The following is a 12,918-nucleotide window of genomic DNA, read 5'->3' as shown; positions in this document are numbered from 1 at the left end:
CGTGAACATAACATCATGGTGAAGACTCATAGTGAACTGAGTAAATGGAGGAAATGAGAAGGCTTACGGTAGTGAATGATACCTATCGGAAGATATCGTAAGAGTGGCATATTGCTTTTAGAATATGTCTGATAAAATAACAGTACATATAGATGAGTATGGTACGTCCGAATGTACACATTTGATTGGCGGGATGATAGAACGATTGGTGTAATTCCTAAAGTTGTCCTATCATATGGAATGTCCATCACCAACCGAGTTGAAGCATAATTGATGATTGAAGATACGCATGGAAGAAGTCCTAGTAGAGTCTAGGGAAATTTTTTTGATTATTTGGACACATTCATATGTGTTAAATGACTATGTGAAATTCTTGTATGGTGACTTGGAGAACTGAGAGGCAATACTTGGGACAAGTATGAGTATGTGTGAAAGGTAGTAGAGGCCTATACTACCGGAAGCACATGACTCACACGTGGATTAGGGAAAGTCACAAGGTTACCAAGGCACTAGGAATTGATTCCGTTTTGTTCATGTATTTCGTTACCATTGTTTCGATAATGACTAAGAAGATGATTGTTATTCCAGCCCTAGTGGTCATATCAAATCGAGCTCGGATAAGATAAGTATGTTACGTGGTTCAGAGAGCCACGTTCGATGTAGCATCTGACTTAAGCCAAAAGATTAAAGTGAGAGATAATCGAAGCGATCAATAGAAGTATCGCAATCACCGTGAAAGTAAGAAGCTTGTAGCTATAAGTTCTATATGCTAGAATGTGAGTATATCACATTAGAACATAAAGGAAGGTATCTTCCATTATGGAATCTGAGTCAAAAAATACATGAGTCTAAGCGTTGCATCATACGATGATAGGTCATTAGAACATGAGCCATCGGTCTGTTATGGTAATCAACACTACTAGAAAAAAAACTAAAGAACTTATCTTAAGTTAAGTCTATTTAAGAAGGAGCAGGAATCTCCGATAAGGATCGAGTTCATAACTTTAAGGTTATGATTGAAAGTCTAACATAGTACAAAGAGCAGGTGCAAGATTGAGCACCACCATTAGTCAAGAAGTCCAAGAGTTAAATACTCATTTAAAAGGGACATAAGAGTTATGATTATTACCTAGGATGAAAATATAACGTATGGAGCCATTCTACAAGCCATTTTTGTTGATGATTACGGTACGTAATCATCCTATGGGGGAGATAATTGTAAGGCACGCAGATTTGGGCTAGTCAGTTTAGAGATAATAAGTGTTAAAAAAGACTTTCTTCTAGAATATTATTTAGGATAAATAATCTTAACCAAAGTTATAGTATATGTCACAAGGATTCTGTACATATAAAGAACGCTGAAATCCGACTTATAACGAAGAAGTTATGACCCGTCGAAGTTTTACGATTAAGCCGGCACGGCTACGCGTAACGTAAAAAGTGAATTTTTGATAACTTACTTTTTAGACTTAGTAATCTAAATTAAAGTTATAGTATTCGTTAAACCAAGAGCGTGCATATAGAGAACGTCCAAATCTGACTTCATAAGAGGAAATTATGACTTTTCAAAGTTTCAGCGTAGCAGTATACAACTCAGAAATTGAATTTTAGATTGGTCAAGTTTTAGCCAAAATGATCTAAATGAGAATTAAATATCTCATTAATAGGAGTTCAACAATAAAAAGACAATAAAAAACGGAGTCTGTATGTAGAAGTTATGAATTTTACACGGTCGTTAACGATGCAATCTTCTCAGACTGTTAAATTTAAAATTGGTCGAGAATTAGCCAATGGGGTCAAAAGGAAAGTTGTAAATCTTGTCAATAACCACGCGTGGATATAAAGAATGTAAAACACGGAGCTCTTATGCGAAAGTTGTGAACTTTTTAAAATTGGGTGTTTTACATGCGTCATGCGCCACATGTCAGCACCAGGCGAAGCCTTGGTGCCTACGCAAGACTCACGACGTGAGAGCCATGTCTCACGATGTGAGAGGCCCCTGGACAGCCTACAAATAGAGCCTAAATTCACTCGTTTCATCACACCTTTCAACTCCATTCTCTCCCAAATCCCTAAGGTCCTAAGACCTTTTCTCTAGCACCTCCTAAGTGTTAGTAGCGAGTCCCAGAGCGCCAGAAGGCCCCGAGAAGAAGAGATTTCGGCTCAGAAGTTCTGTTCATGCAGAGTCCGCTTCCTCGCTAAACCCCTTGTAAGTGAGTTATTCTTACCATACTTTAAGTATAACTTACGTTTAAGTTCATTATCGTTATTATGAACTTATAAACAATATTTATCAGTGATTCCAAGTCGTTATACTGATTGATCTACATACGGGGATGATGTCTAGGCTGTGATTTAGTGAGGTATTTAAAGTGGGATTTCCAAACAGTATACTTCGTATACTAAACGTACCTTACCTTCGATAAAATCATACCTGGTTGTTCCTTACTTGATAGATCTTGAAGTAGACTTTGAGTTAATGATGAATCTAGACTAATAATTAGTCGCAATAAATATTAGACTAAAAATTGGTAATAATAATACTAGGTTTCTTCAAAGGAAAAGACGATTGTTAGAAGAGAAGCGCTGTCCAAATTAAGAATTATCACTTTAACAAGTGAGTGCGTAGTTACTTTCATCCTACACATAGATATGAAGTATTTAATATTAATACATGCTAAATGTGCTTATTATCTGTGTTCCTGGTATATATGCTTGATGAACGATTTATACATGTTTTACGTGATTTAAACTGTATATGTATTTTTATACTTATAAATATATTGGGTAAAGATGGGTAGATGAATGATGAGAGATGAAAGACGATATAGATGAGAAGAGGTGAAAGATGATGAGAGGCCTCGACTTTAAAGCTTATCCAATCATCTAGCAGAGTATAGATGATGACCACAAACTATTCTAGACAGTCCAATGGAACGCTAGCAGGCTCGTAACCTATAGGTGTTTGTGAACGACGTGTTCACCAGATGTACTCTAAAAACCCTGGCAGCTATGGACTTAGTGCCTTGCAAATGAACATTGGCAGCTATGGACTGAGTGCCTTACAAATGAACATTGACAGCTGTTCCTAATAGATAACATCGGCAATTATGGACTTAGTTCATGTTAGATAAACTCTGGCAGCGATGGACTCCGTGCCTTTTTCTTAGGACAATCCTTAGGAATAAACCAATGAAGAATAGACAATTCATATGGTAGATCCTTAAGAATAAAGAAGATAATGGGGATGAGAAATTCGGTTAATTATTTGATGATTAAACATAATAATTACATTATTGTGGATTGAAAACCTTATGTACTCTCCAAGTTTCCCAACCTGACCCACTCAGTTTATTGTATCACAGGTAGCGATGTTAAAGATACATTCTGCTGAGAGGTTCAAGGAGTATTAGGCCACTAGTTTAATTACTGTAGGCTTGTAATATTTCGTTATGTTTATGTTTTGTATCGACGATGACATTTCAATGTTTTAATATAAATAAAATACATTTCTTCGGAAATGCTTTGATAACATCTTTATCATGTTTTCTGGGAACAAATTCCCCAATACTATTTTTCAAAAAGGATACTTTGATTTTTAAATAAGCATAAACAATCGGTCTTTTCTGGCCGTGAAAATGGGGATGTCACAATGGGATCGTAATTGGACATTCAAAGGAGGTGGCTAAAGTATTGGACATCATTAGGGTGGCAAGTCCAGGATTGGGTCTTGAGCTGAATATGAAGAAAAATGAGCTGTTTTGGCCTTCATGCGATGATAGGAAGCTTTGTACAGGTTTATTCCCTGCTGAAGTTGGGCGGCCGTTATTAGTGGTGAAGCTTCTTGGGGGAGCTGCTCGTAGAGATGCGAGTTTTATTAGCGGATTAGCCATAAAGAGGGTTGCCAAGACTATTGATTTGATGCACCTTCTTCCACAGTTACATGAGCCCCAAAGTGAGCTCCTTTTGCTTCGATCTTGCATGGGCATTGCCAAACTTTTCTTTGGCCTAAGGACGTGCCAACCCGTTAACATGGAAGAGGCCGCTTTGTGTTTTGATAAAGGGTTACGTGGGTCGATTGAGGACATTGTGGTTTGTGGGGGTCCGTTCTTTTTGGACCTTCAATGGTGATGGCTTCTTTACCAATTAGGTTTGGTGGTTTGGGGTTGTACTCAGTGGTAGAGGCTTCCTCCTATGCTTTTGTGGCCTCACGAGCTCAATCATGGGTGTTACAAGACCACATCTTACGAGATAACAACATATGTGGTATGGATTCAGATTATGTTTATTCTTTGGCCTGTTTTCGTGTTATGATTTCGGTCTTTGACTTCAGCGGTTTCACTAATAAGGACACCGCTCCTCCAAAAGCCCAACATTCATTGGCGAGTGCCATTTTTAGTAAATTTGTCCAAGACATGGAAGCTCACTTCGACATGACGATTAGGCAGAAATCAATTTTTGAGTGTCAAAGGGCCCCACATGCTGAGGATTTTCTTATGACTATTCCTATTGACGGTCCTGGCCAGCATATGTCGCCAGTGGAGTAGTGTGTCATCCTCAAATATCGCCTTACGACCCCTTTATTTCCGGCTAATGAGACTTTCCCTGTTTGCCGCAAGGCATGCTTGGACTCCATTGGGGAGCATGCATTTCATTATAGAGAGCTCCCGGGTTTCAAGTACCAACATGATCTGGTTAGGGATGTTATTTTCAACATATTTAGGCTTGCCGGGGTTTCTGGCAAGAAAGAGGCACCTGTGAACTTTCTGACTGACCCATTGGAAGGAAGATCAACACTTGGACCAGGTGATGTTTTAGTATTTGGATAGGCTGGAGGGAAGCATGTATGCGTGGATCTAACAGAGGTTTCTCCTCATGTGGGCTTGGGGAGTCGGGTTTTCACTATGCGGCAAGCTGCATCATGCAAAGTGGTAGAACATGATAAATCGTGCATGGAAAATCAACACACGTTTATACCTTTTGTATTTGATACTTTCGGTTTCCTTGCGCCAGAAGCTGTGGAGCCCCTCAATAGAGTCCAATGGGTCATGTATAGTAATGTTATGGCCACATGTATAGATGTCATTTTTAAAAGAATTAGTTTTGCCATCCAAAATGGGGTTACGACACAGCTTGTTGCTCGTTTACCCGCTACGTCTATGCAAAACTTTCTTCATACTAGTAGAACATCATCTAAGGAAGTGATAACAACTCACATATAACATAAATAATTTATACAATTTAAAAACTTCAAGAAGCATCGCAAAACCCATTTATACCATATACATATATACATAAAAACAAAATATCACTATCCAAAAACCATTTATCACGAAACAAAAAACACAATTTGTAGCAAAGCTTTAGCTTTTCTATGTACACATTTAAGCTTTAGCTTTTCTGGTCAGGGTAGACTTTGAGTCCTTCATTTTCTTCGGTATCTATCATGATGCCATTAAGCATTAAAAGACTGGTTATAAACTTGACAAAATAGCATCAGTTGTGACAGAAGCATCACTGAATGGAACAAGAAAGAAATCTTCTGATGGAAAGAAAAAAGGTGGTGTGTATGTAGGTAACTCACATCCATAAGGAAAGATTCATCATAGATCTGACAGAAATGAAAAGAAGATTTCATTACCGCATTTTATCACAGAAATTGGTAATTGACAATCATCAAGCAGAAGGAAAAATTATGGTTTGAAATTCAACATAAAATCTTCATGGAGACATTTCATCAAACAGTTGATATGTATAAAAGTACCAAGATTTTGACAAAATAAATCATAGTCTCGTAAGCTAGAATGGAGTTTTGATTTCACAACAACATATAAAATCAAAGAGAAAAGAAACACATACTTGTAATGTAAGTAATGAAGCAACGATTCTTCAAAATTGATCCTTTTGCAACTCTTGATTTGTGGAGAGTGTCGTATTAGATGCCATAGACAATAGATAATCATCCTTGATTGAAAGAGGTCGTCACATATTTGAGAAAAAAAATCCATCATTGTAAATCCGATTAGATAGATGCTAAGAAGTTAGGCGGGGCATGTTTGTCAATTTTCACCGTACGCGTGAATGGAATAAAAAAAAAATAAGGTACCCCCAAAGAATGGAAAAGTCGTGTTTTAAAGAAATGTCATTCTCCTTGTAATGAACCATGCATTTACATGATGCTAAACAAACAACATTTTTGGGTGGTAATTGAATGGTTCATTCCATTCCTCTCTTCATTCAAGCATACCAAACAGACACTAAGGTGCTATTTGTTTTTTGTAAAAAAACTTTTTCGGACCTCTTATTGTTGCGCGACGCAACACATGCTTAACACGTTTCATCTCGCAGTTGTTTCTTTTTCAGAAGTCTTCAGAGTAAAAAACTTATGTGCGTGTTCTTTTTGGGGCAACACTTGTATTGCCTCTTCCAACCTCTTTTTTTTTTTTTTTTTTTTTTTTTTTTTGCTGAAATCTTGATGAATGTTGATTACATATTGTTGAAATCTTTTTGAATTCTTGTTTCACCTTCTTTTTTTTCGTTTTTTTTTTGTATATTCTTGCTAAATGATTTTCTTTTTCGTTTTTTATATTGAATAATGATAATTTTTGCTGAAATATCATTACTTTTTTGTCGAATATCATTGTTTTTTTGTCGAAATATCATAAATTCTTGCTGAAATGTCATATATTATTAAATTTTCGGTATTAAAAAACTATTTTTGTTATATAAAATTATTTTATTTTATTTTTTTAATATCTGCAGCAACATGCAAATGTTAAAAAACAAACACCCCTTCTTATTACAGTCTGCAACCGTTTAGTCCACCTCTTCTGATGCAGAGGGTTGCAGAGGTGGTCCACAGACTTCATGAATTTTTGCTTCAAAAAAACAAACAACACCTAAGTATCTATTATTTCGAGAAAGAGCAAATTTTTTTTATAACCATGGAGTACATTAATAGATGTGATATGGTGGCATACTTACTTATGAAAAGACCACTTCCTAATTGAGCATGTATCTAAAGTCTAAACGGAAATCCCGCATAACTGTACAATACAACAAAATTAAGCTCTTAGATATTGTTTTTTAACAACTTAATGATTTATACCCAAAACTAACACATAGCTAGAAAATTACACAACGTTCAAAGGGTTTTGGAGCCAATAAACCTAATACATTAAGTTCTTACGATATCTATTTGAAAACCAAAAAAGACAAAGCAACAACTGAATAAAAAATAAGATCTCTTATTTGCATAGAATCTGTAAACACGACCTCATTTACGTTTTTCCAGATCACTCTAACATGTAGATTGAATCACATAATTAATGATATATTTCTTTAGTTGGGAGACTTGCAACGAAGCGACTCACGTAATTAAATCCACAATTCTTAATTCCCACCAACGAGCCAAATTCGTCCACATCTTCAAAGCAATCCGACAAATCAGTAAAAACATGAGACACCGATTGTGGATGCATGTTACAGAATATTATGAATATCGACACCTCTATATGCCAAATTATTTCGATTCGATAACTTATCTAGTGATAAACACCAAAACAATTATCGATTTTCCTAGGAATGAATTTTTCCGGCAACATAATTTATTCAAATTGTTTTCTCGTATCTTTAACATTAAAGTTTCCACCATTGCTAAGATCCCAAATCCAAGAATCAACCCCATCTTCAAGTTTGACATTACAAACCAAAGATATTAATACATTTAGTTGATCAATTTCCATTCCCTCTTGAAGGTTCCTATGTCAATACTATCTCCATTGTTTATCTAACCAACGATCTTTTAGCAAGTAATACTTATTATTTCCGAGACCATAAAGAGTAGGAAAACGAGTACCTAACGGAACATTACCAATACACAACTTGTGACATCCCAAAATTTATGACTAATATTATAGACGGTCAATTCACCGTGAATCTCCTTGTAACTTGACTTATTGAGTTTTAGTGCATCTTAAGTAAAATAAATAAGTTCATTTCAACTATTATATGATACTTGATGATATCGTACTTCTAAATCTATAAAATCTCAAACGAATCAAATAGCACAAACTGTAACCTTAGTAATACGTCTGAAAAACTGAAAATTCGTAATAAGCAGTTTTGAACGGAGCAATTATTCTAGACTCATAGTATGTGTTTCCCTGAATCTGAAAATATAAAGAACGTCCAAAACGGAGTTCGTATGCAAAAGATCCAACCGTTTTAAGAAACTAAACCAGTATAACACTGGTTTTACCTGTTTTGCTTAAATTGTTTCAATCCGTTGAGGCACTTACGCATTGTCGAAGGGATTTCTGAGAACGTTTTTGGAATCAGACTATAGTCTATTATTTAATTTCGTACTCGAAATCTTTTTAACAAAAGTATTTACAAAAGTCGCGAAAACGGACACCGCGAACCGTTTAGACGCAAAATTTTAAATGCGATTTCCCTGAGTTCCATAACTCCAAAAATTAATCTGTTTGATGTTCCGGAATCCTTGTATTAAACTCTATTTAATGGTACTTTTGAAAATGCAATCCGATGTCGGGATCTCGATACACCAAATTTTTGTGTGCTTTAGACAATTTAAGAAATAAAGCCATCATATGGGGCCACTAAGATTATGAGAACCAAAATTATTAGTCACTATATCTTGCACACGTGTTACAACAGTTACAACATCACCACCACACACCACCATTCCACCACCTTTGTAACCCCCTATTGATCAACCAACACCACCACAATCCTTCCTCACATCTCCCCTCTCTCCCCCTCATCGGATTCTGCCTGGAAGAAGCAAGGAGAACGAGGGAAGCCAAGGGCTGCCACCCTCGACCACCCACTGCCACCTTCAGTGGCGGAGCTAAGCTTTGCTTAGTGGGGTGTATGGCCCCACTTGAAAGTGGACCCCACCTGTTAATTTTTTTTTTAAAGAAATGGTCCCCCCTTGATATTTGGTGTGGCCCCTCTTGACTTTGGTTAAAATTGTCAGCAACCTTTTGTTTTACTCACGCTTCCTCTCTCTTCTAAAATCCCCCAATCCCCAACATATCAAGAACCTCCATTTTCCTTCATTTTCCCTCTTATTTAAACCTACCTCCTTTTTCCTTCATTTTCCCTCTGATTTTAACCTAGCTAGCCGCCGATTCCTTAAGAAGAAGCTGTCGGAAACTCGGAGGGTCAAAGACAGCCGGCAAGCCCGCCCCCAACAACCGGAAGTTCGTGAGTCCATCGTCCTTGGTATGATTTGTTTGGTTAAATATGTTGATTCTTGGAAATTGATTCTGTTAGATTGTTTTTACATATGTTGATTCTTTGGGATTTTGGGAAATGTTGAAGTTTTTTAGTTTTTTTTTTTGGTGTTCATATACAGAGAGAAAAAACAGTTATGAGAGGTTCTTTGGATTGTATTATATTGTAATAAAAGTTCTTTGGGATTGTTAAAAATGTTAATTCTTTGATTATTTATGAGAATATTTTAGTTATAAAAAATTAGGATGCACGATTATGAGTATCAAATATATTAACTATAAGGAAAAATTGATTCATATTAGTACATATGGAAAGGAAACAGGTGAAGTAATATCAAATAGATTATATATATAAACTATTGTAATTGAGGGTATCTGTTTAAACATATTAACTCATATATGACAAAAAAATGGTTATTTACATTCTGTTTAAAATATTTTGAGCTACAATTCTCATAATTTATGTTTTAAATTTGGTATCTACAGGTCATTGATTATTTAACAAAGAAAATGTTAAGATATTTGAAAAGAAAACCATCACCAAATGAAGCATCTTCATCTGAAAATGTTTCCAATGAAATTCCCCAACCTAGCTCTATTCCATCAGTCCCGATTGAAGATGATATGATTGACATTCATTGGGATCCGGCTGATAGAAAAAAGTTTTCACATTATCACCCAAATCAAAGAGATGAAATACGAAGAAAATATTTAATTAGAGGACCTTCTCAACAGCGTGTTCATAAGTTTCCTCCAAGGGTGATAGGAAAGAGGACAAGATATTTTAATCCGGTTTGGTTTAATGATTACAGAAATTGGTTGGAATATAGTGTGAAAAAAGATGAAGCATTTTGTTTGTGTTGTTATTTATTTAAAGATGGATCAAGTAAAAAGGGTGGGGGTGATGCTTTTGTGACGGAAGGCTTTACTAGTTGGAATAAACCAGAAAGATTTAAAACTCACGAGGGAGATAATGTTAATAGTTCTCATTACATTGCCCGTAAAAAATGTGAAGACTTAATGAGACAAAATCAATCAATTGCTACTGCTCTTCACAAGAAAAATGAGGTTGTTAAGATTGAACATCGAATTTGATTAACTGCTTCCATTGATGCTTATAGACATTTGTTGAAATGTGCACTGCCTTTTCGCGGTCACGATGAGTCTGAAATGTCTCTTTGTAGAGGAAATTTCTTGGAAACATTGAATTTGATTCGACAACAAAATGAGAGTGTATGTAAAGTGACATTACGAAATGCTCCGGGGAACAATCAAATGGTGGCTCCATGTATTCAAAAATATATTTCTCATTGTTTCGCACAAGAAGTACTTCAATCAATTTTTGAAGAAATTGGTGATGATATTTTTGCTTTATTAGTTGACGAGTCTAGCCATATATCCAAAAAAGAACAGATGGCGGTCGTTTTGCGATATGTTACATGTGGGATTGTTAAAGAAAGGTTTATTGGACTTGTTCATGTGAAAGAGACATCGGCATTGTCGCTAAAATCTGCTATTGACTCTTTGTTTTCTGAATATGGATTGAGTTTGACGAAGATCAGGGGTCAAGGTTATGATGGAGCAAGCAATATGAGTGGACAGTTTAACGGGTTAAAATCTTTAATCATGAGAGAAAATGCTTCTGCTTATTATGTTCATTGTTTTGCTCACCAACTTCAACTAGTTGTTGTGCCAGTTGCAAAAAAAACATCACGATGTTGGTGACTTTTTTGATATGGTAGTTGTTCTAATGAATGTTGTGTGTGCTTTTTGTAAACGGACAGATATGATGCGTGAAAGTCAAAAAGATAAACTGGAAGAGTCCATCGGCCGTGGTGAAATTGAAACCGCAAGTGGATTAAACCAAGAGCTTTCTCTTACTAGAGCCAGAGATACACGTTGGAATTCTCATTACAAAACTCTATCGCGTTTGGTTGGTTTGTTTTCATCTGTTATTGATGTGCTTGAATATGTTGAAGATGAAGGCCTTAATAGTTTTAGTCAACGTCAAGCAAGTGGTCTTCAAATATATTTTCAATCATTTGATTTTGTGTTCCATTTAAAGTTGATGTTGAAAATTTTAGGGATCACAAACATATTGTCACAATCTCTACAAAGAAAGGATCAAGATATCGTGAATACCATAAGTTTGGTGAAATCAACCGCTGCAACGTTAAAAAAGATGAGAAATGATGGGTTTGATTCACTTATGTTGGACATCACCTCCTTTTGTGTGAATAATGAAATTCAAATGCTGAACATGGAGGATATTTATGTTAATCCAAGAAATCGAAGACAACATACCAATATCTCCAATCGCCATTATTACGAGTTTTTTTTGTTTTAACATGGTTTTGGATATGCAAATTCAAGAGTTCGGTGATCGTTTTAGTGAAGTAACTTCCGAATTGCTTATTTGTATGACGGGTTTGAATCCACATGATTCATTTTGTGACTTTGACCCATCAAAGTTACGGAAGTTGATCGATTTCTATCCACATGATTTTAGCTATAAAGATAGGATAAATAGTCTACATGAACTTTCGGTTTACCATTCTCATATGCAACAAGATGGAAGATTTGCTACTTTGAAGAGTATATCCGACCTTGCTAAAGTGATGGTGGAAATCGATACACATCTTTCCTTTCCATTGATTTATCGGTTAGTGAAGTTGTCATTGGTCTTGCCTGTTGCTACCGCAACGATGGAGAGATGTTTTTCCGCGATGAAGCTTGTAAAGTCGGATTTGCGGAATCGAATTTCGGACGAATTTTTAAATGATTGTGTAATTTGCGGGGTTGAAAGAGAAGGATTTTCCAAGGTTACAACTGAAAATATTATCAAATGTTTCTTAGCTATGTGTCCCCGTAGATTTCAATTGTAAAATGACATTTAGTTGTAAATTTTAATGTTATTCTACTTTTTATTACTTTGTTTTAATAATTTCCACGGTCAACGGTTGTGCACCCCACTTGACTTTCGGGCTGGATCCGCCACTGGCCACCTTCTGCTGCCTCCACTGCAGGCCACCACCGCCCCTGTGCTGCTGTTGTTACTGCACCGTAAGTACACCAACACCCCCTCCATTTTTATTTGATGGTTCGTTTAGCATGTCGTCGATCGCAAGAAAGACCAAGCGAGACCTTTTTTGTGTTCCGTATGAGCGACGAAGTAAACAGGAGGAGGTGATTACCTCCTCTACTGTTCAAACATAGTTTCAAATCAAACCAAATTCACCCAATTTTTAAATTCCTTACAAAACAGTTCCTAGACTCTTTAAACCTCATGTTAAAATATTCACAACCTACCCTCAGTCCAAAATATTGTAAAAAGAAGTCCAAATCAGTTAAAATATCATTTCATTTATTTATTTTACCCCCTCCTCTGAGATTTATTTCAAATTAAATCCAAAAGCAACCCTAGAATTTAAATAAAACCATTTATCCCCTTATTTGGAATTTATTGACAAATCTAGTATCATTTAATTTATTAATTTAGAAATCAACCTATAGTTTAGATAAATTACCAAACAACCCCCACACTTATTAATTAATACCAAATACCCCCACATATTAATTTATGTTAATATTTCCTTAGGAAACTAAATTATCTCGGAGTATCGTGTTTCACGGCAATACGTCTCAATTCTCGCATCCA

General features: G+C 35.9%; 1 pseudogene; it reads left to right on the top strand.

Annotated features, from left to right (window-relative positions):
- The first annotated feature begins 3,741 nt into the window (after positions 1–3,741).
- Positions 3,742–12,145, top strand: LOC145126664 (uncharacterized; annotated as a pseudogene).
- Positions 12,146–12,918: the final 773 nt, after the last annotated feature.

Source organism: Lactuca virosa, chromosome 7, assembly GCF_052849685.1.
Source record: "Lactuca virosa cultivar CGN04683 chromosome 7, Lactuca_virosa_CGN04683_v6, whole genome shotgun sequence".
Lineage (NCBI taxonomy): Eukaryota > Viridiplantae > Streptophyta > Magnoliopsida > Asterales > Asteraceae > Lactuca > Lactuca virosa.
This window is presented reverse-complemented; position numbering and strand designations above follow the sequence as displayed.